Source organism: Ranitomeya imitator, chromosome 1, assembly GCF_032444005.1.
Source record: "Ranitomeya imitator isolate aRanImi1 chromosome 1, aRanImi1.pri, whole genome shotgun sequence".
NCBI classification, from domain to species: domain Eukaryota; kingdom Metazoa; phylum Chordata; class Amphibia; order Anura; family Dendrobatidae; genus Ranitomeya; species Ranitomeya imitator.
Window position 1 is genome coordinate 435,061,742 of NC_091282.1, and position 26,754 is coordinate 435,088,495.

The following is a 26,754-nucleotide window of genomic DNA, read 5'->3' on the forward strand; positions in this document are numbered from 1 at the left end:
CAAATGATTCCAATGGCGGAAGCCGCCTGAAAAAAGACGTCATGTGCACATAGCCACCTAGTTGAAACTGAGTGGAAACTCTACAAATGCACCTGCAAATCTCATAGCTCCTCAAAAATTTGGAGTTTCTGCCCAGATTCTGCTGATGGAATTTTCTCCAAAGTAGACACTGTAAATCAATAGGTTGCAAAGAAAAAGCTTTAAAAAAAAAAACTCTTCAAAAACACTTCAAGAACTCTTAAAAAGTGCTTTAGGAGCCACTTTATAAAGCTGAAACTCCTTTAAAAGCTCCCCAATGAAAGGGTGTTTTTGCTTTAAAAAGTCTTCTTTTTTGAATGCCTCAATAAATCTCCATCTGCATATTTCCTAATACTGACACAAAAAAAATTCAGACATCATTCTTAAATTTGCCAAGATTGAAAATATAAATGAACATCATGGCCAGAGATCTAATGCTATGTGGCGACAAAGACTTTAGAGCAGATTTGCTTTAAAATTTGCTTTCATAAAAAGTTTCCACTTGAAAAACTCATCTTGTTTGAATGGTTCCATAAAACTCCATTTGCACATAGATTAATACTGACCTGAAAAAAATTTATGAAATCATTCTTAAATTTGGTACAATTGAAAATATAAATAAATCATCATGCTTCTCTTTACATTTTTGTACCAAGCCTTATCTTACAATCATTGCTTGTATGGGTTGTAAGTTTTCATATGCATTTTTCCCATGTCAATGTCAAATTGGTACCTAAAGAAAAATCTTTGTACAGTTTCTTTGCATTTCTCCCATGTAGCATAGTAAATGATCCTTAGGAGGTACTGAGCGTACCCAAACCTCTAACAGACTAATCCCTACATTGCTCGAGAAATTGTTGCTTGTCAATGGCTTCATAGCTCAGAGGTTAGAGCACTGGTAGTCGTGAGTCTGACTCTCACTGAAGCCTTATAAAAACTCTTTGTCTCTCATATGAAAATTGCTTATCTGTTTGGTCAGTGGTATAAAGTTGGTGCGATTCAAGATTGACTTTATGTGAAGTTACGACAACCTTTTCAAAAGTTCTTGATAAGACTTTGATCCTATATGACATTCGGGTAACATGTTTGTCAAATTCCTTTCTTATGCTACCTCTAGCAGAGTTTAAGGAGTCTAATGACCCTTCATCTATTCTTGATGTGTGATTTTGTCATATAAAGAATTACATATTTTATTTAAGCAAGCAGTAGAAGTCTCTTCCTTGCCAATCCATCCAATTTCATTTTTTTGCACATCAGATTGCCAATAAACAGGTTGTCAGTTTTAGAACTGAAGCTTCAGAATGTTTACAAGTCATGCTTTTGCGTTGCAAGAGCAGTTGTTGGTTTGTTGGTGATGGGACATTACGCTAAGAGTGTGATTTCAAACTAGAAATGAAAGGACTTGTGTGGTTAATGCAACTGAATGGCTATTGCACTGTTCAAAATAGAGATCAAAAGATGGGGCAAAGTGACGCTGGCTTCATAGCTCAGTGGTTAGAGCACTGGTCGTGAGTTCAATTCTCACTGGAGCCTTTGTGTTATTTTGAAACTGAATAGTTTAATTCCTGAGGTTTATTATACTGAGAAAAAAAATGTTCAGACGTAATAATTACATTACTTGGAGAGTTTTCATCCATTTCAGGTTTTCAAAAAAACGTGGTGGCAAAGAAAAAAAATACTTGTTGCTTCTGTGAAGCGGATCCTGAGGAAAACTACTCCAAACTAGGCACATTCAAATCAAAAATCTGCAAAAAAGGCTTTAAGAATGAAAATCTCATTGCAAACTCTGCAAAAAATCCCCAGGAAACACATCATGAACATAAAAACTCTTCCCAGAAGTACCTAATAAAGTGGTGATTTCCTAAGTGGTTTCTGCTTGCAAAACTCATTGTTTTTAAATACCTTAATAAAATTCCATCTGCAAATAACCTAAAGATTCACACTGAGGTTTCTTCAGGAACTTTTGATCAAAACTATTCCAAACACCACTAGGAGTTCAAAAACCTCAAGTTTTGTTTGACGTGTTGGACTGCACACACACTCAGTTTTTTAATGAATTTTTGGAACAGGAACTGGTATGTGCATATGACGGCTTTTAAACTCAGGACAACTTGATGAGTTTTTCACGCAGAAGACTTTTCAAGAAATGTAGGACATTTCTTCCCCTGAATCGTCTTTTGTGTCATCTTTTTGGTTGTTTCCTGGACAATTTTGAGACAGCTTTTTTGAAAGGTTTTCCCATGGTTTCGGTGAAGTCTTTTTTTCTGGTCGCATTTTTCACTCCATTGAAACATGAAGAAACAGTTAGCTCTTTTAAGCAAAATCAATGGCAAAACACTCCAAAAAAAGTCTTGTTGCAGTCCAGGCATGTATTGAGCTTTTCCACTGATTTGTATTGTAAAATACACAGCATGCTCCTGGTGGAAAACGCTAAAAGAATGGACATGTGACTTCTTTTAACCGCTTGGCATTTTTAGAAACCTGAAGTGGTCAAAAGACATTCAAAAACCTCAACATAGACAGAGCAAGTCAGTTTTACATAGAATTGCTTATGTTCATTCTTTTGAGCAATGTTTGATAGGGTTTTCAAATGATTCCAATGGCGGAAGCCGCCTGAAAAAAGACATCATGTGCACATAGCCACCTAGTTGAAACTGAGTGGAAACTCTACAAATGCACCTGCAAATCTCATAGCTCCTCAAAAATTTGGAGTTTCTGCCCAGATTCTGCTGATGGAATTTTCTCCAAAGTAGACACTGTAAATCAAAAGGTTGCAAAGAAAAAGCTTTAGAAAAAAAAACTCTTCAAAAACACTTCAAGAACTCTTAAAAAGTGCTTTAGGAGCCACTTTATAAAGCTGAAACTCCTTTAAAAGCTCCTCAATGAAAGGGTGTTTTTGCTTTAAAAAGTCTTCTTTTTTGAATGCCTCAATAAATCTCCATCTGCATATTTCCTAATACTGACACAAAAAAAATTCAGACATCATTCTTAAATTTGCCAAGATTGAAAATATAAATGAACATCATGGCCAGAGATCTAATGCTATGTGGAGACAGACTTTAGAGCAGATTCGCTTTAAAATTTGCTTTCATAAAAAGTTTCCACTTGAAAAACTCATCTTGTTTGAATGGTTCCATAAAACTCCATTTGTACATAGATTAATACTGACCTGAAAAAAATTTATGAAATCATTCTTAAATTTGGTACAATTGAAAATATAAATAAATCATCATGCTTCTCTTTACATTTTTGTACCAAGCCTTATCTTACAATCATTGCTTGTATGGGTTGTAAGTTTTCATATGCATTTTTCCCATGTCAATGTCAAATTGGTACCTAAAGAAAAATCTTTGTACAGTTTCTTTGCATTTCTCCCATGTAGCATAGTAAATGATCCTTAGGAGGTACTGAGCGTACCCAAACCTCTAACAGACTAATCCCTACATTGCTCGAGAAATTGTTGCTTTTCAATGGCTTCATAGCTCAGAGGTTAGAGCACTGGTCTAACTGGTAAACCAGGGGTCGTGAGTTCGACTCTCACTGAAGCCTTACAAAAACTCTTTGTCTCTCATATGAAAATTGCTTATCTGTTTGGTCAGTGGTATAAAGTTGGTGCGATTCAAGATTGACTTTATGTGAAGTTACGACAACCTTTTCAAAAGTTCTTGATAAGACTTTGATCCTATATGACATTCGGGTAACATGTTTGTCAAATTCCTTTCTTATGCTACCTCTAGCAGAGTTTAAGGAGTCTAATGACCCTTCATCTATTCTTGATGTGTGATTTTGTCATATAAAGAATTACATATTTTATTTAAGCAAGCAGTAGAAGTCTCTTCCTTGCCAATCCATCCAATTTCATTTTTTTGCACATCAGATTGCCAATAAACAGGTTGTCAGTTTTAGAACTGAAGCTTCAGAATGTTTGCAAGTCATGCTTTTGCGTTGCAAGAGCAGTTGTTGGTTTGTTGGTGATGGGACATTACGCTAAGAGTGTGATTTCAAACTAGAAATGAAAGGACTTGTGTGGTTAATGCAACTGAATGGCTATTGCACTGTTTGAAAAAGAGATCAAAAGATGGGGCAAAGTGACGCTGGCTTCATAGCTCAGTGGTTAGAGCACTTGTCGTGAGTTCAATTCTCACTGGAGCCTTTGTGTTATTTTGAAACTGAATAGTTTAATTCCTGAGGTTTATTATACTGAGAAAAAAAATGTTCAGACGTAATAATTACATTACTTGGAGAGTTTTCATCCATTTCAGGTTTTCAAAAAAACGTGGTGGCAAAGAAAAAAAATACTTGTTGCTTCTGTGAAGCGGATCCTGAGGAAAACTACTCCAAACTAGGCACATTCAAATCAAAAATCTGCAAAAAAGGCTTTAAGAATGAAAATCTCATTGCAAACTCTGCAAAAAATCCCCAGGAAACACATCATGAACATAAAAACTCTTCCCAGAAGTACCTAATAAAGTGGTGTTTTCCTAAGTGGTTTCTGCTTGCAAAACTCATTGTTTTTAAATACCTTAATAAAATTCCATCTGCAAATAACCTAAAGATTCACACTGAGGTTTTTTCAGGAACTTTTGATCAAAACATTTCCAAACACCACTAGGAGTTCAAAAACCACAAGTTTTGTTTGACGTGTTGGACCGCACACACACTCAGTTTTTTAATGAATTTTTGGAACAGGAACTGGTATGTGCATATGACGGCTTTTAAACTCAGGACAACTTGATGAGTTTTTCACGCAGAAGACTTTTCAAGAAATGTAGGACATTTCTTCCCCTGAATCGTCTTTTGTGTCATCTTTTTGGTTGTTTCCTGGACAATTTTGAGACAGCTTTTTTGAAAAGTTTTCCCATGGTTTCGGTGAAGTCTTTTTTTCTGGTCGCATTTTTCACTCCATTGAAACATGAAGAAACAGTTAGCTCTTTTAAGCAAAATCAATGGCAAAACACTCCAAAAAAAGTCTTGTTGCAGTCCAGGCATGTATTGAGCTTTTCCACTGATTTGTATTGTAAAATACACAGCATGCTCCTGGTGGAAAACGCTAAAAGAATGGACATGTGACTTCTTTTAACCGCTTGGCATTTTTAGAAACCTGAAGTGGTCAAAAGACATTCAAAAACCTCAACATAGACAGAGCAAGTCAGTTTTACATAGAATTGCTTATGTTCATTCTTTTGAGCAATGTTTGATAGGGTTTTCAAATGATTCCAATGGCGGAAGCCGCCTGAAAAAAGACATCATGTGCACATAGCCACCTAGTTGAAACTGAGTGGAAACTCTACAAATGCACCTGCAAATCTCATAGCTCCTCAAAAATTTGGAGTTTCTGCCCAGATTCTGCTGATGGAATTTTCTCCAAAGTAGACACTGTAAATCAAAAGGTTGCAAAGAAAAAGCTTTAGAAAAAAAAACTCTTCAAAAACACTTCAAGAACTCTTAAAAAGTGCTTTAGGAGCCACTTTATAAAGCTGAAACTCCTTTAAAAGCTCCCCAATGAAAGGGTGTTTTTGCTTTAAAAAGTCTTCTTTTTTGAATGGCTCAATAAATCTCCATCTGCATATTTCCTAATACTGACACAAAAAAAATTCAGACATCATTCTTAAATTTGCCAAGATTGAAAATATAAATGAACATCATGGCCAGAGATCTAATGCTATGTGGAGACAGACTTTAGAGCAGATTCGCTTTAAAATTTGCTTTCATAAAAAGTTTCCACTTGAAAAACTCATCTTGTTTGAATGGTTCCATAAAACTCCATTTGCACATAGATTAATACTGACCTGAAAAAAAATTATGAAATCATTCTTAACCCCTTCATGACCCAGGCTATTTTGACCTTAAAGACCTTGCCGTTTTTTGCAATTCTGACCAGTGTCCCTTTATGAGGTAATAACTCAGGAACGCTTCAACGGATCCTAGCGGTTCTGAGATTGTTTTTTCGTGACATATTGGGCTTCATGTTAGTGGTAAATTTAGGCCGATAATTTTTGCGTTTATTTCTAAAAAAATCGGAATTTTGGCGAAAATTTTGAAAATTTCGCAATTTTTAAATTTTTTATTTTTATTCTGTAAACCAGAAAGATATGTGACACAAAATAGTTAATAAATAACATTTCTCACATGTCTACTTTACATCAGCACAATTTTGAAACCAAAATTTTTTTTTGCTAGGAAGTTATAAGGGTTAAAATTTGACTAACGATTTCTCATTTTTACAACAAAATTTACAACACCATTTTTTTTAGGGACCACCTCACGTTTGAAGTCACTTTGAGGGGTCTATATGAGAGAAAATACCCAAAAGTGACACCATTCTAAAAACTGCACCCCTCAAGATGCTCAAAACCACATTCAAGTAGTTTATTAACCCTTCAGGTGTTTCACAGCAGCAGAAGCAACATGGAAGGAAAAAATGAACATTTAACTTTTTAGTCACAAAAATGATCTTTTAGCAACATTTTTTTTATTTTCCCAAGGATAAAAGGAGAAACTCAACCGCAAAAGTTGTTGTCCAATTTGTCCTGAGTACGCTGAAACCTCATATGTGGGGGGGAACCACTGTTTGGGCGCACGGCAGGGCTCAGAAGGGAAAGAGCGCCATTTGATTTTTTGAATGAAAAACTAGCTCCCATCTTTAGCGGACACCATGTCGCATTTGGAGAGCCCCTGTGTGCCTAAACATTGGAGCTCCCCCACATGTGACCCCATTTTGGAAACTAGACCACCCAAGGAACTTATCTAGATGCATATTGAGCACTTTGAACCCCCAGGTGCTTCACAAATTGATCCATAAAAATGAAAAAGTACTTTTTTTTCACAGAAATTTTATTTTAGCCTCAATTTTTTCCATTTTCACATGGGCATCAGGATAAAATGGATGCTAAAATTTGTTGGGCAATTTCTCCTGAGTACACCGATATCTCACATGTGGGGGTAAACCACTGTTTGGGCGCACGGCAAGGCTCGGAAGGGAAGGAGCGCCATTTGACTTTTTGAATGAAAAATTAGCTCCAATCTTTAGCGGACACCATGTCGCGTTTGGAGAGCCCCTGTGTGCCTAAACATTGGAGCTCCCCCACATGTGACCCCATTTTGGAAACTAGACCACCCAACGAACTTATCTAGATGCATATTGAGCACTTTGAACCCCCAGGTGCTTCACAAATTGATCCATAAAAATGAAAATGTACTTTTTTTTCACAAAAATTTTATTTTAGCCTCAATTTTTTCCATTTTCACATGGGCATCAGGATAAAATGGATGCTAAAATTTGTTGGGCAATTTCTCCTGAGTTCACTGATATCTCACATGTGGGGGTAAACCACTGTTTGGGTGCACGGCAAGGCTCGGAAGGGAAGGAGCGCCATTTGACTTTTTGAATGAAAAATTAGCTCCAATATTTAGCGGACACCATGTCGTGTTTGGAGAGCCCCTGTGTGCCTAAACATTGGAGCTCCCCCACATGTGACCCCATTTTGGAAACTAGACCACCCAAGGAACTTATCTAGATGCATATTAAGCACTTTGAACCCCCAGGTGCTTCACAAATTGATCCATAAAAATGAAAACGTACTTTTTTTTCACAAAAATTTTATTTTAGCCTCAATTTTTTCCATTTTCACATGGGCATCAGGATAAAATGGATGCTAAAATTTGTTGGGCAATTTCTCCTGAGTACACCGATATCTCACAAGTGGGGGTAAACCACTGTTTGGGTGCACGGCAAGGCTCAGAAGGGAAGGAGCGCCATTTGACTTATTGAATGAAAAATTAGCTCCAATCTTTAGCGGACACCATGTCGTGTTTGGAGATCCCCTGTGTGCCTAAACATTGGAGCTCCCCCACATGTGACCCCATTTTGGAAACTAGACCACCCAAGGAACTTATCTAGATGCATATTGAGCACTTTGAACCCCCAGGTGCTTCACAAATTGATCCATAAATATGAAAAAGTACTTTTTTTCACAAAAATTTTATTTTAGCCTCAATTTTTTCCATTTTCACATGGGCATCAGGCTAAAATGGATGCTAACATTTGTTGGGCAATTTCTCCTGAGTACACTGATATCTCACATGTGGGGGTAAACCACTGTTTGGGCGCACGGCAAGGCTCGGAAGGGAAGGAGCGCCATTTCACTTTTTGAATGGAAAATTAGCTCCATTCATTAGCGGACACCATGTTGCGTATGGAAGGTATGTAGTGTATGTCAGGTTGGTGTGTGTGGTGTAGTATTCACCACACACACACACCAACCTGACGTACACTATATCAAACTACACACCAACCTGACGTACACAACGCCATACACACCAACCTGACACACTACGTCAGGTTGGAGTGTGTGGTGTAGTGTACGTCTGGTTGGGGTGTGGTGTAGTTTACGTCAGGTTGGTGTGTGTGGTGTAGTGTACACCATACACACACACCAACCTGACGTACACTATACAACACCACACACCAACCTGACGTGCACTACGCCATACACACCAACCTGACACTACGTCAGGTTGGAGTGTGTGGTGTAGTGTACGTCAGGTTGGGGTGTGGTGTAGTGTACGTCAGGTTGGGGTGTGTGGTGTAGTGTACACCATACACACACACCAACCTGATGTACACTATACCACACCACACACCAACCTCACGTACACTACGCCATACACACCAACCTGACACACTACGTCAGGTTGGAGTGTGTGGTGTAGTGTACGTCTGGTTGGGGTGTGGTGTAGTTTACGTCAGGTTGGTGTGTGTGGTGTAGTGTACACCATACACACACACCAACCTGACGTACACTATACAACACCACACACCAACCTGACGTGCACTACGCCATACACACCAACCTGACACTACGTCAGGTTGGAGTGTGTGGTGTAGTGTACGTCAGGTTGGGGTGTGGTGTAGTGTACGTCAGGTTGGTGTGTGTGGTGTAGTGTACACCATACACACACACCAACCTGACGTACACTATACAACACCACACACCAACCTGACGTACACTACTCCATACACACCAACCTGACACACTACGTCAGGTTGGAGTGTGTGGTGTAGAGTACGTCAGGTTGGGGTGTGGTGTAGTGTACGTCAGGTTGGGGTGTGTGTGTGGTGTTGTGTATATCAGCCTGGTGTGGGTGAGTTCTGTAGGGGAATGTCAGGATGTGTTTAGTCCACGGACGTGTGATGAATTCTGAAGCATTCATTCAAACACAGTCCAGGTTTGTCGGGACACGTTTCACATTGGAAACGAGTTTCCCTTCTTATCCCCCTTTTATAGCACACCCGGCACCTTTTTTTTGCTCTCCCCTCACAAGGAAAATGTTGCCCTGGTACCATACGGGAGACTTGAGTTCCAGGGGTGCTGGGGCCCACTCCTTCCTCGCCTCCAAACATTAGGGCCTTTATCACCGCCTCCTGGAACTGAAGGAAGGTGTTGTTGGTCTGGCCTGCACATCGTGATAGCACGTATGCGTTATACAGTGCCATTTGCACGATGTGCACAGCCAGTTTTTTATACCACACCTTCGTCTTCCGCATGGCACTATAGGGCTGGAGGACTTGATCAGAAAGATCAACTCCCCCCATGTGTTTGTTGTACCCCAGGGCACAGTCCGGTTTGTGGACCTGTGCTGGGGTACCTCGAACGGTGGTGGCCGTGGTGCCGGGACCATGGATTGTGGTCAAGAAAAAGACGTCCCTTTTGTCTTTGAACTTGACCGCAAGCATGTTGCCTCTACATTGGGCCCGGCTCTCACCCTTTGGGAGAACCTGCTCAATTAGTGACAAAGGGAGACCCCTCTTGTTTCTGCGCACGGTACCGCAAGCGACGGTAGCTCTGGCAGAGAGGGATTGAAAGAGTGGGATGCTTGTATAAAAGTTATCAACGTACAGATGGTAACCTTTATCAAGCAGTGGGTGGACCAAATCCCACACTATTTTCCCACTCACCCCCAGAGCAGGTGGACATTCTGGGGGCTGGATACTGCTGTCCTTTCCTTGATAAACTCTAAAGCTGAGAGTGTACCCTGAGGTACTCTCGCAGATCTTATAGAGTTTTATCCCGTACCTTGCCCTTTTGCTGGGCAGGTACTGACGGAACTGAAGCCTCCCTTTGAAGTGGATGAGGGATTCATCCACACAAATTTCCCTTTGGGGAATGTACACTTCAGCAAACTTGTTGCTGAAGTGTTCGATGACCGGCCGAATTTTGAATAGTCTATCAAAATTCGGGTCATCGCGAGGAAGGATGTCCGTGTTGTCCCTAAAGTGGAGAAATTTATGAATCGCCTCAAAACGTTTGCGTATCATAACCATGCCATATAATGGAGTTTGATATAAAATATCAGTACTCCAGTATTGGCGAATTTCTGGTTTCTTCACAATCCCCATGTGAAGGACCAGTCCCCAATATTTCATCATTTCTACAGAGTCAACGGGATTCCAAGTAGTAAATGATGAACTTGGGTTTTCGGCAAAAAATTGCAGGGCGTACAAATTTGTTTGCTCCACCATGAGACTGACGATTGACTCCGAGAAAAAGACTTTGAAAAAGTCTATTTCCCGGAGGTTGGCAGTCTCAAATTGGATTCCTGATTGGGGAATGAAATCAGGAATCCGTGGAGCAAAATTTTCAGGGACGGGGGTCCAGACGGGGGCACTAGTGCTAGGTTGGGCGTCACTTGCACTAGGTTGGGGGTTACTTCCACTTGGCTCCGACTCTCCTCCCCTGAGCTCCGGCTCTCCTCCCCTGGGCTCCGGACGATTTCTCGACCTGCGACATCTTGGGGGTGGCGAGTCGGTGTCACTAGAGGAGGAAGAGTGGGAGGAATACAGAAAAGTGGGGTCCTCTCCCTCACTATCAGCTTCGGAGGCAAGATAGGAATATGCCTCCTCAGCTGTGTACAGCCTTTGTGACTGGGATGACTGGGATGAGCGGGACATTGTGTGTGTGGTGTGTGTAAAAAACTAAACTTTATTATAGTGTGCGTGTGTCTATGTGCGAGTGTTTGGTGAAACTTTCTACTGCAGGAGGGGGCTGCCAGGCGCGGGGGCGGCTGCCAGGAGCGGGGGCGGCTGCCAAGCGCGGGGGCGGATGTCAGGAGCGGAGGCGGATGTCAGGAGCTGAGGCGGATGTCAGGAGCAGGGGTGGATGTCAGGGGCGGGGGCGGCTGTCAGGGGCGGGGGCGGCTGTCAGGGGCGGGGGCGGCTGTCAGAAGCGGGGGTGGCTGTCAGAAGCGGGGGCGGCTGCCAGGAGCGGGGGCGGCTGCCAGGCGCGGGGGCGGCTGCCAGGCGCAGGGGCGGATGTCAGGAGCGGAGGCGGATGTCAGGAGCGGAGGCGGATGTCAGGAGCTGAGGCGGATGTCAGGAGCAGGGGCGGATGTCAGGAGCTGAGGCGGATGTCAGGGGCGGGGGCGGCTGTCAGGGGCGGGGGCGGCTGACAGGAGCGGGGGCGGATGTCAGGAGCGGAGGCGGATGTCAGGGGCGGCTGTCAGGGGCGGGGGCGGCTGTCAGGGGCGGGGGCGGCTGTCAGAGGCGGGGGCGGATGTCAGGAGTGGAGGCGGATGTCAGGAGCGGAGGCGGCTGTCAGGCGCGGGGGTGGCAGAGGCGATGCAGTAGCAGATGGAATCGGCAGCAGCAGGGGTGATCGGGGGACGGGGGATGATCAGGGGGACGGGGGGTGATCAGGGGGACGGGGGGTGATCAGGGGGACGGGGGTGATCAGGGGGGCAGTGGGTGATCACTGGGGACAGGAGGGGGCTGTCAGGCGCAGGGGGGCAGAGGCGATGCAGTAGCAGCAGCAGATGGAATCGGCGGCAGCAGCAGGGGATGATCTGGGGGACGGGGGTGATCAGGGGGGCAGGGGGTAATCAGAGGGGCAGAGGGTGATCAGGGGGGCAGAGGGTGATCAGGGGGGCAGAGGGTGATCACCGGGGGACAGGAGGGGGCTGTCAGGCGCGGGGGGCAGAGGCGATGCGACAGCAGCAGATGGAATCGGCAGCAGCAGCAGGGGGTGATCAGGGTGGCGATCAGGGGGGCAGGGGGTGATCAGGGGGGCAGGGGGTGATCAGGGGGGCAGGGGGTGATCACCGAGGGGCAGGGGGAGGCTGTCAGGCGCGGGGGGGCTGAGGCAATGCAGCAGGAGCAGATGAAATCTGCTGCAGCAGCAGGGGGGTGATCAGGGGGGCAGGGGGTGATAAGGGGGGCAGGGGGTGATCAGGGGGGCAGGGGGGGTTCAGGGGGTGATCAGGGGGGCAGGGGTGATCAGGGGGGCAGGGGGTGCTCAAGTGGGCAGGGGGTGATCACCAGGGGGCAGGCGGAGGCTGTCAGGAGCTGGGAGAGCTGAGGTGATTGAGCTGGCAGCAGCAACAGGGGGGGTGAAAAGGGGGACAGGGGGTAAGATCGGGGGGGAGGGTGATCAGGGGGGCAGAGCGCAGAGGTGGATGGCAGAGAGGGGAGTACCTGGCGGCGGCGGCGGTGGCAGGAGCACAGGCAGCGGCGGCAGGAGCAGCGGCAGAGGCGGCAGGAGCCGCGACAGAGCAGCAGCAGCGGCGGCGATTGGCGGCGATCGGCGGCGATCGGGGGGCAGGTATAAACGCAGGGTCCTCGTTCTCCAGCTTCCAGCAACGGGATGAGTCTGGAGAACGAGGACAGACATATTTTACTCCGCCCATACAGATCTGATTGGAGAGCTAGCGTCACATGGACGTTAGCTCCAATCAGAGCTGAAGGGGGTTAAATAAAGGTCACCCGGAGCGATCGTACACCCGGGGGGGCAAAGCCACCCCCCCTGGGGTGAAGTACAGGTCCCCCTGCACCTGCGGGTACGGTGACATTTGAATGACCCCGGTCACCGGACCCGCAGGGAAGCATTCCCGCCATGACGCCACGTAGGCGTCACAGGTCGGATTGGCACCGACTTTCATGACGCCTACGTGGCGTCAAAGGTCGGGAAGGGGTTAAATTTGGTACAATTGAAAATATAAATAAATCATCATGCTTCTCTTTACATTTTTGTACCAAGCCTTATCTTACAATCATTGCTTGTATGGGTTGTAAGTTTTCATATGCATTTTTCCCATGTCAATGTCAAATTGGTACCTAAAGAAAAATCTTTGTACAGTTTCTTTGCATTTCTCCCATGTAGCATAGTAAATGATCCTTAGGAGGTACTGAGCGTACCCAAACCTCTAACAGACTAATCCCTACATTGCTCGAGAAATTGTTGCTTTTCAATGGCTTCATAGCTCAGAGGTTAGAGCACTGGTCTCGTAAACCAGGGGTCGTGAGTTCGACTCTCACTGAAGCCTTACAAAAACTCTTTGTCTCTCATATGAAAATTGCTTATCTGTTTGGTCAGTGGTATAAAGTTGGTGCGATTCAAGATTGACTTTATGTGAAGTTACGACAACCTTTTCAAAAGTTCTTGATAAGACTTTGATCCTATATGACATTCGGGTAACATGTTTGTCAAATTCCTTTCTTATGCTACCTCTAGCAGAGTTTAAGGAGTCTAATGACCCTTCATCTATTCTTGATGTGTGATTTTGTCATATAAAGAATTACATATTTTATTTAAGCAAGCAGTAGAAGTCTCTTCCTTGCCAATCCATCCAATTTCATTTTTTTGCACATCAGATTGCCAATAAACAGGTTGTCAGTTTTAGAACTGAAGCTTCAGAATGTTTGCAAGTCATGCTTTTGCGTTGCAAGAGCAGTTGTTGGTTTGTTGGTGATGGGACATTACGCTAAGAGTGTGATTTCAAACTAGAAATGAAAGGACTTGTGTGGTTAATGCAACTGAATGGCTATTGCACTGTTTGAAAAAGAGATCAAAAGATGGGGCAAAGTGACGCTGGCTTCATAGCTCAGTGGTTAGAGCATGGGTCTTGTAAACCAGGGGTCGTGAGTTCAATTGTTATTTTGAAACTGAATAGTTTAATTCCTGAGGTTTATTATACTGAGAAAAAAAATGTTCAGACGTAATAATTACATTACTTGGGGAGTTTTCATCCATTTCAGGTTTTCAAAAAAACATGGTGGCAAAGCAAAAAAATACTTGTTGCTTCTGTGAAGCGGATCCTGAGGAAAACTACTCCAAACTAGGCACATTCAAATCAAAAATCTGCAAAAAAGGCTTTAAGAATGAAAATCTCATTGCAAACTCTGCAAAAAATCCCCAGGAAACACATCATGAACATAAAAACTCTTCCCAGAAGTACCTAATAAAGTGGTGATTTCCTAAGTGGTTTCTGCTTGCAAAACTCATTGTTTTTAAATACCTTAATAAAATTCCATCTGCATATAACCTAAAGATTCACACTGAGGTTTTTTCAGGAACTTTTGATCAAAACTTTTCCAAACACCACTAGGAGTTCAAAAACCACAAGTTTTGTTTGACGTGTTGGACTGCACACACACTCAGTTTTTTAATGAATTTTTGGAACAAGAACTGGTATGTGCATATGACGGCTTTTAAACTCAAGACAACTTGATGAGTTTTTCACGCAGAAGACTTTTCAAGAAATGTAGGACATTTCTTCCCCTGAATCGTCTTTTGTGTCATCTTTTTGGTTGTTTCCTGGACAATTTTGAGACAGCTTTTTTGAAAAGTTTTCCCATTGTTTCGGTGAAGTCTTTTTTTCTGGTCGCATTTTTCACTCCATTGAAACATGAAGAAACAGTTAGCTCTTTTAAGCAAAATCAATGGCAAAACACTCCAAAAAAAGTCTTGTTGCAGTCCAGGCATGTATTGAGCTTTTCCACTGATTTGTATTGTAAAATACACAGCATGCTCCTGGTGGAAAACGCTAAAAGAATGGACATGTGACTTCTTTTAACCGCTTGGCATTTTTAGAAACCTGAAGTGGTCAAAAGACATTCAAAAACCTCAACATAGACAGAGCAAGTCAGTTTTACATAGAATTGCTTATGTTCATTCTTTTGAGCAATGTTTGATAGGGTTTTCAAATGATTCCAATGGCGGAAGCCGCCTGAAAAAAGACATCATGTGCACATAGCCACCTAGTTGAAACTGAGTGGAAACTCTACAAATGCACCTGCAAATCTCATAGCTCCTCAAAAATTTGGAGTTTCTGCCCAGATTCTGCTGATGGAATTTTCTCCAAAGTAGACACTGTAAATCAAAAGGTTGCAAAGAAAAAGCTTTAGAAAAAAAAACTCTTCAAAAACACTTCAAGAACTCTTAAAAAGTGCTTTAGGAGCCACTTTATAAAGCTGAAACTCCTTTAAAAGCTCCCATATGAAAGGGTGTTTTTGCTTTAAAAAGTCTTCTTTTTTGAATGCCTCAATAAATCTCCATCTGCATATTTCCTAATACTGACACAAAAAAAATTCAGACATCATTCTTAATTTTGCCAAGATTGAAAATATAAATGAACATCATGGCCAGAGATCTAATGCTATGTGGAGACAGACTTTAGAGCAGATTCGCTTTAAAATTTGCTTTCATAAAAAGTTTCCACTTGAAAAACTCATCTTGTTTGAATGGTTCCATAAAACTCCATTTGTACATAGATTAATACTGACCTGAAAAAAATTTATGAAATCATTCTTAAATTTGGTACAATTGAAAATATAAATAAATCATCATGCTTCTCTTTACATTTTTGTACCAAGCCTTATCTTACAATCATTGCTTGTATGGGTTGTAAGTTTTCATATGCATTTTTCCCATGTCAATGTCAAATTGGTACCTAAAGAAAAATCTTTGTACAGTTTCTTTGCATTTCTCCCATGTAGCATAGTAAATGATCCTTAGGAGGTACTGAGCGTACCCAAACCTCTAACAGACTAATCCCTACATTGCTCGAGAAATTGTTGCTTTTCAGTGGCTTCATAGCTCAGAGGTTAGAGCACTGGTCTCGTAAACCAGGGGTCGTGAGTTCGACTCTCACTGAAGCCTTACAAAAGCTCTTTGTCTCTCATATGAAAATTGCTTATCTGTTTGGTCAGTGGTATAAAGTTGGTGCGATTCAAGATTGACTTTATGTGAAGTTACGACAACCTTTTCAAAAGTTCTTGATAAGACTTTGATCCTATATGACATTCGGGTAACATGTTTGTCAAATTCCTTTCTTATGCTACCTCTAGCAGAGTTTAAGGAGTCTAATGACCCTTCATCTATTCTTGATGTGTGATTTTGTCATATAAAGAATTACATATTTTATTTAAGCAAGCAGTAGAAGTCTCTTCCTTGCCAATCCATCCAATTTCATTTTTTTGCACATCAGATTGCCAATAAACAGGTTGTCAGTTTTAGAACTGAAGCTTCAGAATGTTTGCAAGTCATGCTTTTGCGTTGCAAGAGCAGTTGTTGGTTTGTTGGTGATGGGACATTACGCTAAGAGTGTGATTTCAAACTAGAAATGAAAGGACTTGTGTGGTTAATGCAACTGAATGGCTATTGCACTGTTTGAAAAAGAGATCAAAAGATGGGGCAAAGTGACGCTGGCTTCATAGCTCAGTGGTTAGAGCACTTGTCGTGAGTTCAATTCTCACTGGAGCCTTTGTGTTATTTTGAAACTGAATAGTTTAATTCCTGAGGTTTATTATACTGAGAAAAAAAATGTTCAGACGTAATAATTACATTACTTGGAGAGTTTTCATCCATTTCAGGTTTTCAAAAAAACGTGGTGGCAAAGAAAAAAAATACTTGTTGCTTCTGTGAAGCGGATCCTGAGGAAAACTACTCCAAACTAGGCACATTCAAATCAAAAATCTGCAAAAAAGGCTTTAAGAATGAAAATCTCATTGCAAACTCTGCAAAAAATCCCCAGGAAACACATCATGAACATAAAAACTCTTCCCAGAAGTACCTAATAAAGCGGTGATTTCCTAAGTGGTTTCTGCTTGCAAAACTCATTGTTTTTAAATACCTTAATAAAATTCCATCTGCATATAACCTAAAGATTCACACTGAGGTTTTTTCAGGAACTTTTGATCAAAACTTTTCCAAACACCACTAGGAGTTCAAAAACCACAAGTTTTGTTTGACGTGTTGGACTGCACACACACTCAGTTTTTTAATGAATTTTTGGAACAGGAACTGGTATGTGCATATGACGGCTTTTAAACTCAAGACAACTTGATGAGTTTTTCACGCAGAAGACTTTTCAAGAAATGTAGGACATTTCTTACCCTGAATCGTCTTTTGTGTCATCTTTTTGGTTGTTTCCTGGACAATTTTGAGACAGCTTTTTTGAAAGGTTTTCCCATGGTTTCGGTGAAGTCTTTTTTTCTGGTCGCATTTTTCACTCCATTGAAACATGAAGAAACAGTTAGCTCTTTTAAGCAAAATCAATGGCAAAACACTCCAAAAAAAGTCTTGTTGCAGTCCAGGCATGTATTGAGCTTTTCCACTGATTTGTATTGTAAAATACACAGCATGCTCCTGGTGGAAAACGCTAAAAGAATGGACATGTGACTTCTTTTAACCGCTTGGCATTTTTAGAAACCTGAAGTGGTCAAAAGACATTCAAAAACCTCAACATAGACAGAGCAAGTCAGTTTTACATAGAATTGCTTATGTTCATTCTTTTGAGCAATGTTTGATAGGGTTTTCAAATGATTCCAATGGCGGAAGCCGCCTGAAAAAAGACATCATGTGCACATAGCCACCTAGTTGAAACTGAGTGGAAACTCTACAAATGCACCTGCAAATCTCATAGCTCCTCAAAAATTTGGAGTTTCTGCCCAGATTCTGCTGATGGAATTTTCTCCAAAGTAGACACTGTAAATCAAAAGGTTGCAAAGAAAAAGCTTTAGAAAAAAAAACTCTTCAAAAACACTTCAACAACTCTTAAAAAGTGCTTTAGGAGCCACTTTATAAAGCTGAAACTCCTTTAAAAGCTCCCCAATGAAAGGGTGTTTTTGCTTTAAAAAGTCTTCTTTTTTGAATGCCTCAATAAATCTCCATCTGCATATTTCCTAATACTGACACAAAAAAAATTCAGACATCATTCTTAAATTTGCCAAGATTGAAAATATAAATGAACATCATGGCCAGAGATCTAATGCTATGTGGAGACAGACTTTAGAGCAGATTCGCTTTAAAATTTGCTTTCATAAAAAGTTTCCACTTGAAAAACTCATCTTGTTTGAATGGTTCCATAAAACTCCATTTGTACATAGATTAATACTGACCTGAAAAAAATTTATGAAATCATTCTTAAATTTGGTACAATTGAAAATATAAATAAATCATCATGCTTCTCTTTACATTTTTGTACCAAGCCTTATCTTACAATCATTGCTTGTATGGGTTGTAAGTTTTCATATGCATTTTTCCCATGTCAATGTCAAATTGGTACCTAAAGAAAAATCTTTGTACAGTTTCTTTGCATTTCTCCCATGTAGCATAGTAAATGATCCTTAGGAGGTACTGAGCGTACCCAAACCTCTAACAGACTAATCCCTACATTGCTCGAGAAATTGTTGCTTTTCAATGGCTTCATAGCTCAGAGGTTAGAGCACTGGTCTCGTAAACCAGGGGTCGTGAGTTCGACTCTCACTGAAGCCTTACAAAAACTCTTTGTCTCTCATATGAAAATTGCTTATCTATTTGGTCAGTGGTATAAAGTTGGTGCGATTCAAGATTGACTTTATGTGAAGTTACGACAACCTTTTCAAAAGTTCTTGATAAGACTTTGATCCTATATGACCTTCGGGTAACATGTTTGTCAAATTCCTTTCTTATGCTACCTCTAGCAGAGTTTAAGGAGTCTAATGACCCTTCATCTATTCTTGATGTGTGATTTTGTCATATAAAGAATTACATATTTTATTTAAGCAAGCAGTAGAAGTCTCTTCCTTGCCAATCCATCCAATTTCATTTTTTTGCACATCAGATTGCCAATAAACAGGTTGTCAGTTTTAGAACTGAAGCTTCAGAATGTTTGCAAGTCATGCTTTTGCGTTGCAAGAGCAGTTGTTGGTTTGTTGGTGATGGGCCATTACGCTAAGAGCGTGATTTCAAACTAGAAATGAAAGGACTTGTGTGGTTAATGCAACTGAATGGCTATTGCACTGTTCAAAATAGAGATCAAAAGATGGGGCAAAGTGACGCTGGCTTCATAGCTCAGTGGTTAGAGCACTGGTCGTAAGTTCAATTCTCACTGGAGCCTTTGTGTTATTTTGAAACTGAATAGTTTAATTCCTGAGGTTTATTATACTGAGAAAAAAAATGTTCAGACGTAATAATTACATTACTTGGAGAGTTTTCATCCATTTCAGGTTTTCAAAAAAACGTGGTGGCAAAGAAAAAAAATACTTGTTGCTTCTGTGAAGCGGATCCTGAGGAAAACTACTCCAAACTAGGCATATTCAAATCAAAAATCTGCAAAAAAGGCTTTAAGAATGAAAATCTCATTGCAAACTCTGCAAAAAATCCCCAGGAAACACATCATGAACATAAAAACTCTTCCCAGAAGTACCTAATAAAGTGGTGATTTCCTAAGTGGTTTCTGCTTTCAAAACTCATTGTTTTTAAATACCTTAATAAAATTCCATCTGCATATAACCTAAAGATTCACACTGAGGTTTTTTCAGGAACTTTTGATCAAAACTTTTCCAAACACCACTAGGAGTTCAAAAACCACAAGTTTTGTTTGACGTGTTAGACTGCACACACACTCAGTTTTTTAATGAATTTTTGGAACAGGAACTGGTATGTGCATATGACGGCTTTTAAACTCAAGACAACTTGATGAGTTTTTCACGCAGAAGACTTTTCAAGAAATGTAGGACATTTCTTACCCTGAATCGTCTTTTGTGTCATCTTTTTGGTTGTTTCCTGGACAATTTTGATTCAGCTTTTTTGAAAAGTTTTCCCATGGTTTCGGTGAAGTCTTTTTTTCTGGTCGCATTTTTCACTCCATTGAAACATGAAGAAACAGTTAGCTCTTTTAAGCAAAATCAATGGCAAAACACTCCAAAAAAAGTCTTGTTGCAGTCCAGGCATGTATTGAGCTTTTCCACTGATTTGTATTGTAAAATACACAGCATGCTCCTGGTGGAAAACGCTAAAAGAATGGACATGTGACTTCTTTTAACCGCTTGGCATTTTTAGAAACCTGAAGTGGTCAAAAGACATTCAAAAACCTCAACATAGACAGAGCAAGTCAGTTTTACATAGAATTGCTTATGTTCATTCTTTTGAGCAATGTTTGATAGGTTTTCAAATGATTCCAATGGCGGAAGCCGCCTGAAAAAAGACATCATGTGCACATAGCCACCTAGTTGAAACTGAGTGGAAACTCTACAAATGCACCTGCAAATCTCATAGCTCCTCAAAAATTTGGAGTTTCTGCCCAGATTCTGCTGATGGAATTTTCTCCAAAGTAGACACTGTAAATCAAAAGGTTGCAAAGAAAAAGCTTTAGAAAAAAAAACTCTTCAAAAACACTTCAACAACTCTTAAAAAGTGCTTTAGGAGCCACTGTATAAAGCTGAAACTCCTTTAAAAGCTCCCCAATGAAAGGGTGTTTTTGCTTTAAAAAGTCTTCTTTTTTGAATGCCTCAATAAATCTCCATCTGCATATTTCCTAATACTGACACAAAAAAAATTCAGACATCATTCTTAAATTTGCCAAGATTGAAAATATAAATGAACATCATGGCCAGAGATCTAATGCTATGTGGAGACAGACTTTAGAGCAGATTCGCTTTAAAATTTGCTTTCATAAAAAGTTTCCACTTGAAAAACTCATCTTGTTTGAATGGTTCCATAAAACTCCATTTGTACATAGATTAATACTGACCTGAAAAAAATTTATGAAATCATTCTTAAATTTGGTACAATTGAAAATATAAATAAATCATCATGCTTCTCTTTACATTTTTGTACCAAGCCTTATCTTACAATCATTGCTTGTATGGGTTGTAAGTTTTCATACGCATTTTTCCCATGTCAATGTCAAATTGGTACCTAAAGAAAAATCTTTGTACAGTTTCTTTGCATTTCTCCCATGTAGCATAGTAAATGATCCTTAGGAGGTACTGAGCGTACCCAAACCTCTAACAGACTAATCCCTACATTGCTCGAGAAATTGTTGCTTTTCAATGGCTTCATAGCTCAGAGGTTAGAGCACTGGTCTCGTAAACCAGGGGTCGTGAGTTTGACTCTCACTGAAGCCTTACAAAAACTCTTTGTCTCTCATATGAAAATTGCTTATCTGTTTGGTCAGTGGTATAAAGTTGGTGCGATTCAAGATTGACTTTATGTGAAGTTACGACAACCTTTTCAAAAGTTCTTGATAAGACTTTGATCCTATATGACATTCGGGTAACATGTTTGTCAAATTCCTTTCTTATGCTACCTCTAGCAGAGTTTAAGGAGTCTAATGACCCTTCATCTATTCTTGATGTGTGATTTTGTCATATAAAGAATTACATATTTTATTTAAGCAAGCAGTAGAAGTCTCTTCCTTGCCAATCCATCCAATTTCATTTTTTTGCACATCAGATTGCCAATAAACAGGTTGTCAGTTTTAGAACTGAAGCTTCAGAATGTTTGCAAGTCATGCTTTTGCGTTGCAAGAGCAGTTGTTGGTTTGTTGGTGATGGGACATTACGCTAAGAGTGTGATTTCAAACTAGAAATGAAAGGACTTGTGTGGTTAATGCAACTGAATGGCTATTGCACTGTTCAAAATAGAGATCAAAAGATGGGGCAAAGTGACGCTGGCTTCATAGCTCAGTGGTTAGAGCACTGGTCGTGAGTTCAATTCTCACTGGAGCCTTTGTGTTATTTTGAAACTGAATAGTTTAATTCCTGAGGTTTATTATACTGAGAAAAAAAATGTTCAGACGTAATAATTACATTACTTGGAGAGTTTTCATCCATTTCAGGTTTTCAAAAAAAAGTGGTGGCAAAGAAAAAAAATACTTGTTGCTTCTGTGAAGCGGATCCTGAGGAAAACTACTCCAAACTAGGCACATTCAAATCAAAAATCTGCAAAAAAGGCTTTAAGAATGAAAATCTCATTGCAAACTCTGCAAAAAATCCCCAGGAAACACATCATGAACATAAAAACTCTTCCCAGAAGTACCTAATAAAGTGGTGATTTCCTAAGTGGTTTCTGCTTGCAAAACTCATTGTTTTTAAATACCTTAATAAAATTCCATCTGCATATAACCTAAAGATTCACACTGAGGTTTTTTCAGGAACTTTTGATCAAAACTTTTCCAAACACCACTAGGAGTTCAAAAACCACAAGTTTTGTTTGACGTGTTGGACTGCACACACACTCAGTTTTTTAATGAATTTTTGGAACAGGAACTGGTATGTGCATATGACGGCTTTTAAACTCAAGACAACTTGATGAGTTTTTCACGCAGAAGACTTTTCAAGAAATGTAGGACATTTCTTACCCTGAATCGTCTTTTGTGTCATCTTTTTGGTTGTTTCCTGGACAATTTTGAGACAGCTTTTTTGAAAAGTTTTCCCATGGTTTCGGTGAAGTCTTTTTTTCTGGTCGCATTTTTCACTCCATTGAAACATGAAGAAACAGTTAGCTCTTTTAAGCAAAATCAATGGCAAAACACTCCAAAAAAAGTCTTGTTGCAGTCCAGGCATGTATTGAGCTTTTCCACTGATTTGTATTGTAAAATACACAGCATGCTCCTGGTGGAAAACGCTAAAAGAATGGACATGTGACTTCTTTTAACCGCTTGGCATTTTTAGAAACCTGAAGTGGTCAAAAGACATTCAAAAACCTCAACATAGACAGAGCAAGTCAGTTTTACATAGAATTGCTTATGTTCATTCTTTTGAGCAATGTTTGATAGGGTTTTCAAATGATTCCAATGGCGGAAGCCGCCTGAAAAAAGACATCATGTGCACATAGCCACCTAGTTGAAACTGAGTGGAAACTCTACAAATGCACCTGCAAATCTCATAGCTCCTCAAAAATTTGGAGTTTCTGCCCAGATTCTGCTGATGGAATTTTCTCCAAAGTAGACACTGTAAATCAAAAGGTTGCAAAGAAAAAGCTTTAGAAAAAAAAACTCTTCAAAAACACTTCAACAACTCTTAAAAAGTGCTTTAGGAGCCACTTTATAAAGCTGAAACTCCTTTAAAAGCTCCCCAATGAAAGGGTGTTTTTGCTTTAAAAAGTCTTCTTTTTTGAATGCCTCAATAAATCTCCATCTGCATATTTCCTAATGCAGACACAAAAAAAATTCAGACATCATTCTTAAATTTGCCAAGATTGAAAATATAAATGAACATCATGGCCAGAGATCTAATGCTATGTTGAGACAGACTTTAGAGCAGATTCGCTTTAAAATTTGCTTTCATAAAAAGTTTCCACTTGAAAAACTCATCTTGTTTGAATGGTTCCATAAAACTCCATTTGTACATAGATTAATACTGACCTGAAAAAAATTTATGAAATCATTCTTAAATTTGGTACAATTGAAAATATAAATAAATCATCATGCTTCTCTTTACATTTTTGTACCAAGCCTTATCTTACAATCATTGCTTGTATGGGTTGTAAGTTTTCATATGCATTTTTCCCATGTCAATGTCAAATTGGTACCTAAAGAAAAATCTTTGTACAGTTTCTTTGCATTTCTCCCATGTAGCATAGTAAATGATCCTTAGGAGGTACTGAGCGTACCCAAACCTCTAACAGACTAATCCCTACATTGCTCGAGAAATTGTTGCTTTTCAATGGCTTCATAGCTCAGAGGTTAGAGCACTGGTCTCGTAAACCAGGGGACGTGAGTTCGACTCTCACTGAAGCCTTACAAAAACTCTTTGTCTCTCATATGAAAATTGCTTATCTGTTTGGTCAGTGGTATAAAGTTGGTGCGATTCAAGATTGACTTTATGTGAAGTTACGACAACCTTTTCAAAAGTTCTTGATAAGACTTTGATCCTACATGACATTCGGGTAACATGTTTGTCAAATTCCTTTCTTATGCTACCTCTAGCAGAGTTTAAGGAGTCTAATGACCCTTCATCTATTCTTGATGTGTGATTTTGTCATATAAAGAATTACATATTTTATTTAAGCAAGCAGTAGAAGTCTCTTCCTTGCCAATCCATCCAATTTCATTTTTTTGCACACCAGATTGCCAATAAACAGGTTGTCAGTTTTAGAACTGAAGCTTCAGAATGTTTGCAAGTCATGCTTTTGCATTGCAAGAGCAGTTGTTGGTTTGTTGGTGATGGGACATTACGCTAAGAGTGTGATTTCAAACTAGAAATGAAAGGACTTGTGTGGTTAATGCAACTGAATGGCTATTGCACTGTTCAAAATAGAGATCAAAAGATGGGGCAAAGTGATGCTGGCTTCATAGCTCAGTGGTTAGAGCACTGGTCGTGAGTTCAATTCTCACTGGAGCCTTTGTGTTATTTTGAAACTGAATAGTTTAATTCCTGAGGTTTATTATACTGAGAAAAAAAATGTTCAGACGTAATAATTACATTACTTGGAGAGTTTTCATCCATTTCAGGTTTTCAAAAAAACGTGGGGGCAAAGAAAAAAAATACTTGTTGCTTCTGTGAAGCGGATCCTGAGGAAAACTACTCCAAACTAGGCACATTCAAATCAAAAATCTGCAAAAAAGGCTTTAAGAATGAAAATCTCATTGCAAACTCTGCAAAAAATCCCCAGGAAACACATCATGAACATAAAAACTCTTCCCAGAAGTACCTAATAAAGTGGTGATTTCCTAAGTGGTTTCTGCTTGCAAAACTCATTGTTTTTAAATACCTTAATAAAATTCCATCTGCAAATAACCTAAAGATTCACACTGAGGTTTTTTCAGGAACTTTTGATCAAAACTTTTCCAAACACCACTAGGAGTTCAAAAACCACAAGTTTTGTTTGACGTGTTGGACTGCACACACACTCAGTTTTTTAATGAATTTTTGGAACAGGAACTGGTATGTGCATATGACGGCTTTTAAACTCAAGACAACTTGATGAGTTTTTCACGCAGAAGACTTTTCAAGAAATGTAGGACATTTCTTACCCTGAATCGTCTTTTGTGTCATCTTTTTGGTTGTTTCCTGTTCAATTTTGAGACAGCTTTTTTGAAAAGTTTTCCCATGGTTTCGGTGAAGTCTTTTTTTCTGGTCGCATTTTTCACTCCATTGAAACATGAAGAAACAGTTAGCTCTTTTAAGCAAAATCAATGGCAAAACACTCCAAAAAAAGTCTTGTTGCAGTCCAGGCATGTATTGAGCTTTTCCACTGATTTGTATTGTAAAATACACAGCATGCTCCTGGTGGAAAACGCTAAAAGAATGGACATGTGACTTCTTTAAACCGCTTGGCATTTTTAGAAACCTGAAGTGGTCAAAAGACATTCAAAAACCTCAACATAGACAGAGCAAGTCAGTTTTACATAGAATTGCTTATGTTCATTCTTTTGAGCAATGTTTGATAGGGTTTTCAAATGATTCCAATGGCGGAAGCCGCCTGAAAAAAGACATCATGTGCACATAGCCACCTAGTTGAAACTGAGTGGAAACTCTACAAATGCACCTGCAAATCTCATAGCTCCTCAAAAATTTGGAGTTTCTGCCCAGATTCTGCTGATGGAATTTTCTCCAAAGTAGACACTGTAAATCAAAAGGTTGCAAAGAAAAAGCTTTAGAAAAAAAAACTCTTCAAAAACACTTCAAGAACTCTTAAAAAGTGCTTTAGGAGCCACTTTATAAAGCTGAAACTCCTTTAAAAGCTCCCCAATGAAAGGGTGTTTTTGCTTTAAAAAGTCTTCTTTTTTGAATGCCTCAATAAATCTCCATCTGCATATTTCCTAATGCAGACACAAAAAAAATTCAGACATCATTCTTAAATTTGCCAAGATTGAAAATATAAATGAACATCATGGCCAGAGATCTAATGCTATGTGGAGACAGACTTTAGAGCAGATTCGCTTTAAAATTTGCTTTCATAAAAAGTTTCCACTTGAAAAACTCATCTTGTTTGAATGGTTCCATAAAACTCCATTTGTACATAGATTAATACTGACCTGAAAAAAATTTATGAAATCATTCTTAAATTTGGTACAATTGAAAATATAAATAAATCATCATGCTTCTCTTTACATTTTTGTACCAAGCCTTATCTTACAATCATTGCTTGTATGGGTTGTAAGTTTTCATATGCATTTTTCCCATGTCAATGTCAAATTGGTACCTAAAGAAAAATCTTTGTACAGTTTCTTTGCATTTCTCCCATGTAGCATAGTAAATGATCCTTAGGAGGTACTGAGCGTACCCAAACCTCTAACAGACTAATCCCTACATTGCTCGAGAAATTGTTGCTTTTCAATGGCTTCATAGCTCAGAGGTTAGAGCACTGGTCTCGTAAACCAGGGGACGTGAGTTCGACTCTCACTGAAGCCTTACAAAAACTCTTTGTCTCTCATATGAAAATTGCTTATCTGTTTGGTCAGTGGTATAAAGTTGGTGCGATTCAAGATTGACTTTATGTGAAGTTACGACAACCTTTTCAAAAGTTCTTGATAAGACTTTGATCCTACATGACATTCGGGTAACATGTTTGTCAAATTCCTTTCTTATGCTACCTCTAGCAGAGTTTAAGGAGTCTAATGACCCTTCATCTATTCTTGATGTGTGATTTTGTCATATAAAGAATTACATATTTTATTTAAGCAAGCAGTAGAAGTCTCTTCCTTGCCAATCCATCCAATTTCATTTTTTTGCACATCAGATTGCCAATAAAC

At 39.9% G+C, this 26,754-nt stretch overlaps 6 non-coding genes across 6 annotated transcripts; all 6 read left to right on the plus strand.

Moving 5' to 3' along the window:
* Nucleotides 1–13,262: 13,262 nt before the first annotated feature.
* TRNAT-CGU (transfer RNA threonine (anticodon CGU)) lies at nucleotides 13,263–13,335 on the plus strand. Its single transcript has one exon. It is a non-coding gene; the product is annotated as a tRNA-Thr (tRNA).
* Nucleotides 13,336–15,877: 2,542 nt separating this feature from the next.
* Nucleotides 15,878–15,950, plus strand: TRNAT-CGU (transfer RNA threonine (anticodon CGU)). The gene has a single exon. It is a non-coding gene; the product is annotated as a tRNA-Thr (tRNA).
* Nucleotides 15,951–18,493: 2,543 nt separating this feature from the next.
* Nucleotides 18,494–18,566, plus strand: TRNAT-CGU (transfer RNA threonine (anticodon CGU)). The gene has a single exon. It is a non-coding gene; the product is annotated as a tRNA-Thr (tRNA).
* Nucleotides 18,567–21,108: 2,542 nt separating this feature from the next.
* TRNAT-CGU (transfer RNA threonine (anticodon CGU)) lies at nucleotides 21,109–21,181 on the plus strand. Its single transcript has one exon. It is a non-coding gene; the product is annotated as a tRNA-Thr (tRNA).
* Nucleotides 21,182–23,724: 2,543 nt separating this feature from the next.
* Nucleotides 23,725–23,797, plus strand: TRNAT-CGU (transfer RNA threonine (anticodon CGU)). The gene has a single exon. It is a non-coding gene; the product is annotated as a tRNA-Thr (tRNA).
* A 2,543-nt stretch (nucleotides 23,798–26,340) lies between these two features.
* Nucleotides 26,341–26,413, plus strand: TRNAT-CGU (transfer RNA threonine (anticodon CGU)). Its single transcript has one exon. It is a non-coding gene; the product is annotated as a tRNA-Thr (tRNA).
* The last annotated feature ends 341 nt before the right edge of the window (nucleotides 26,414–26,754 follow it).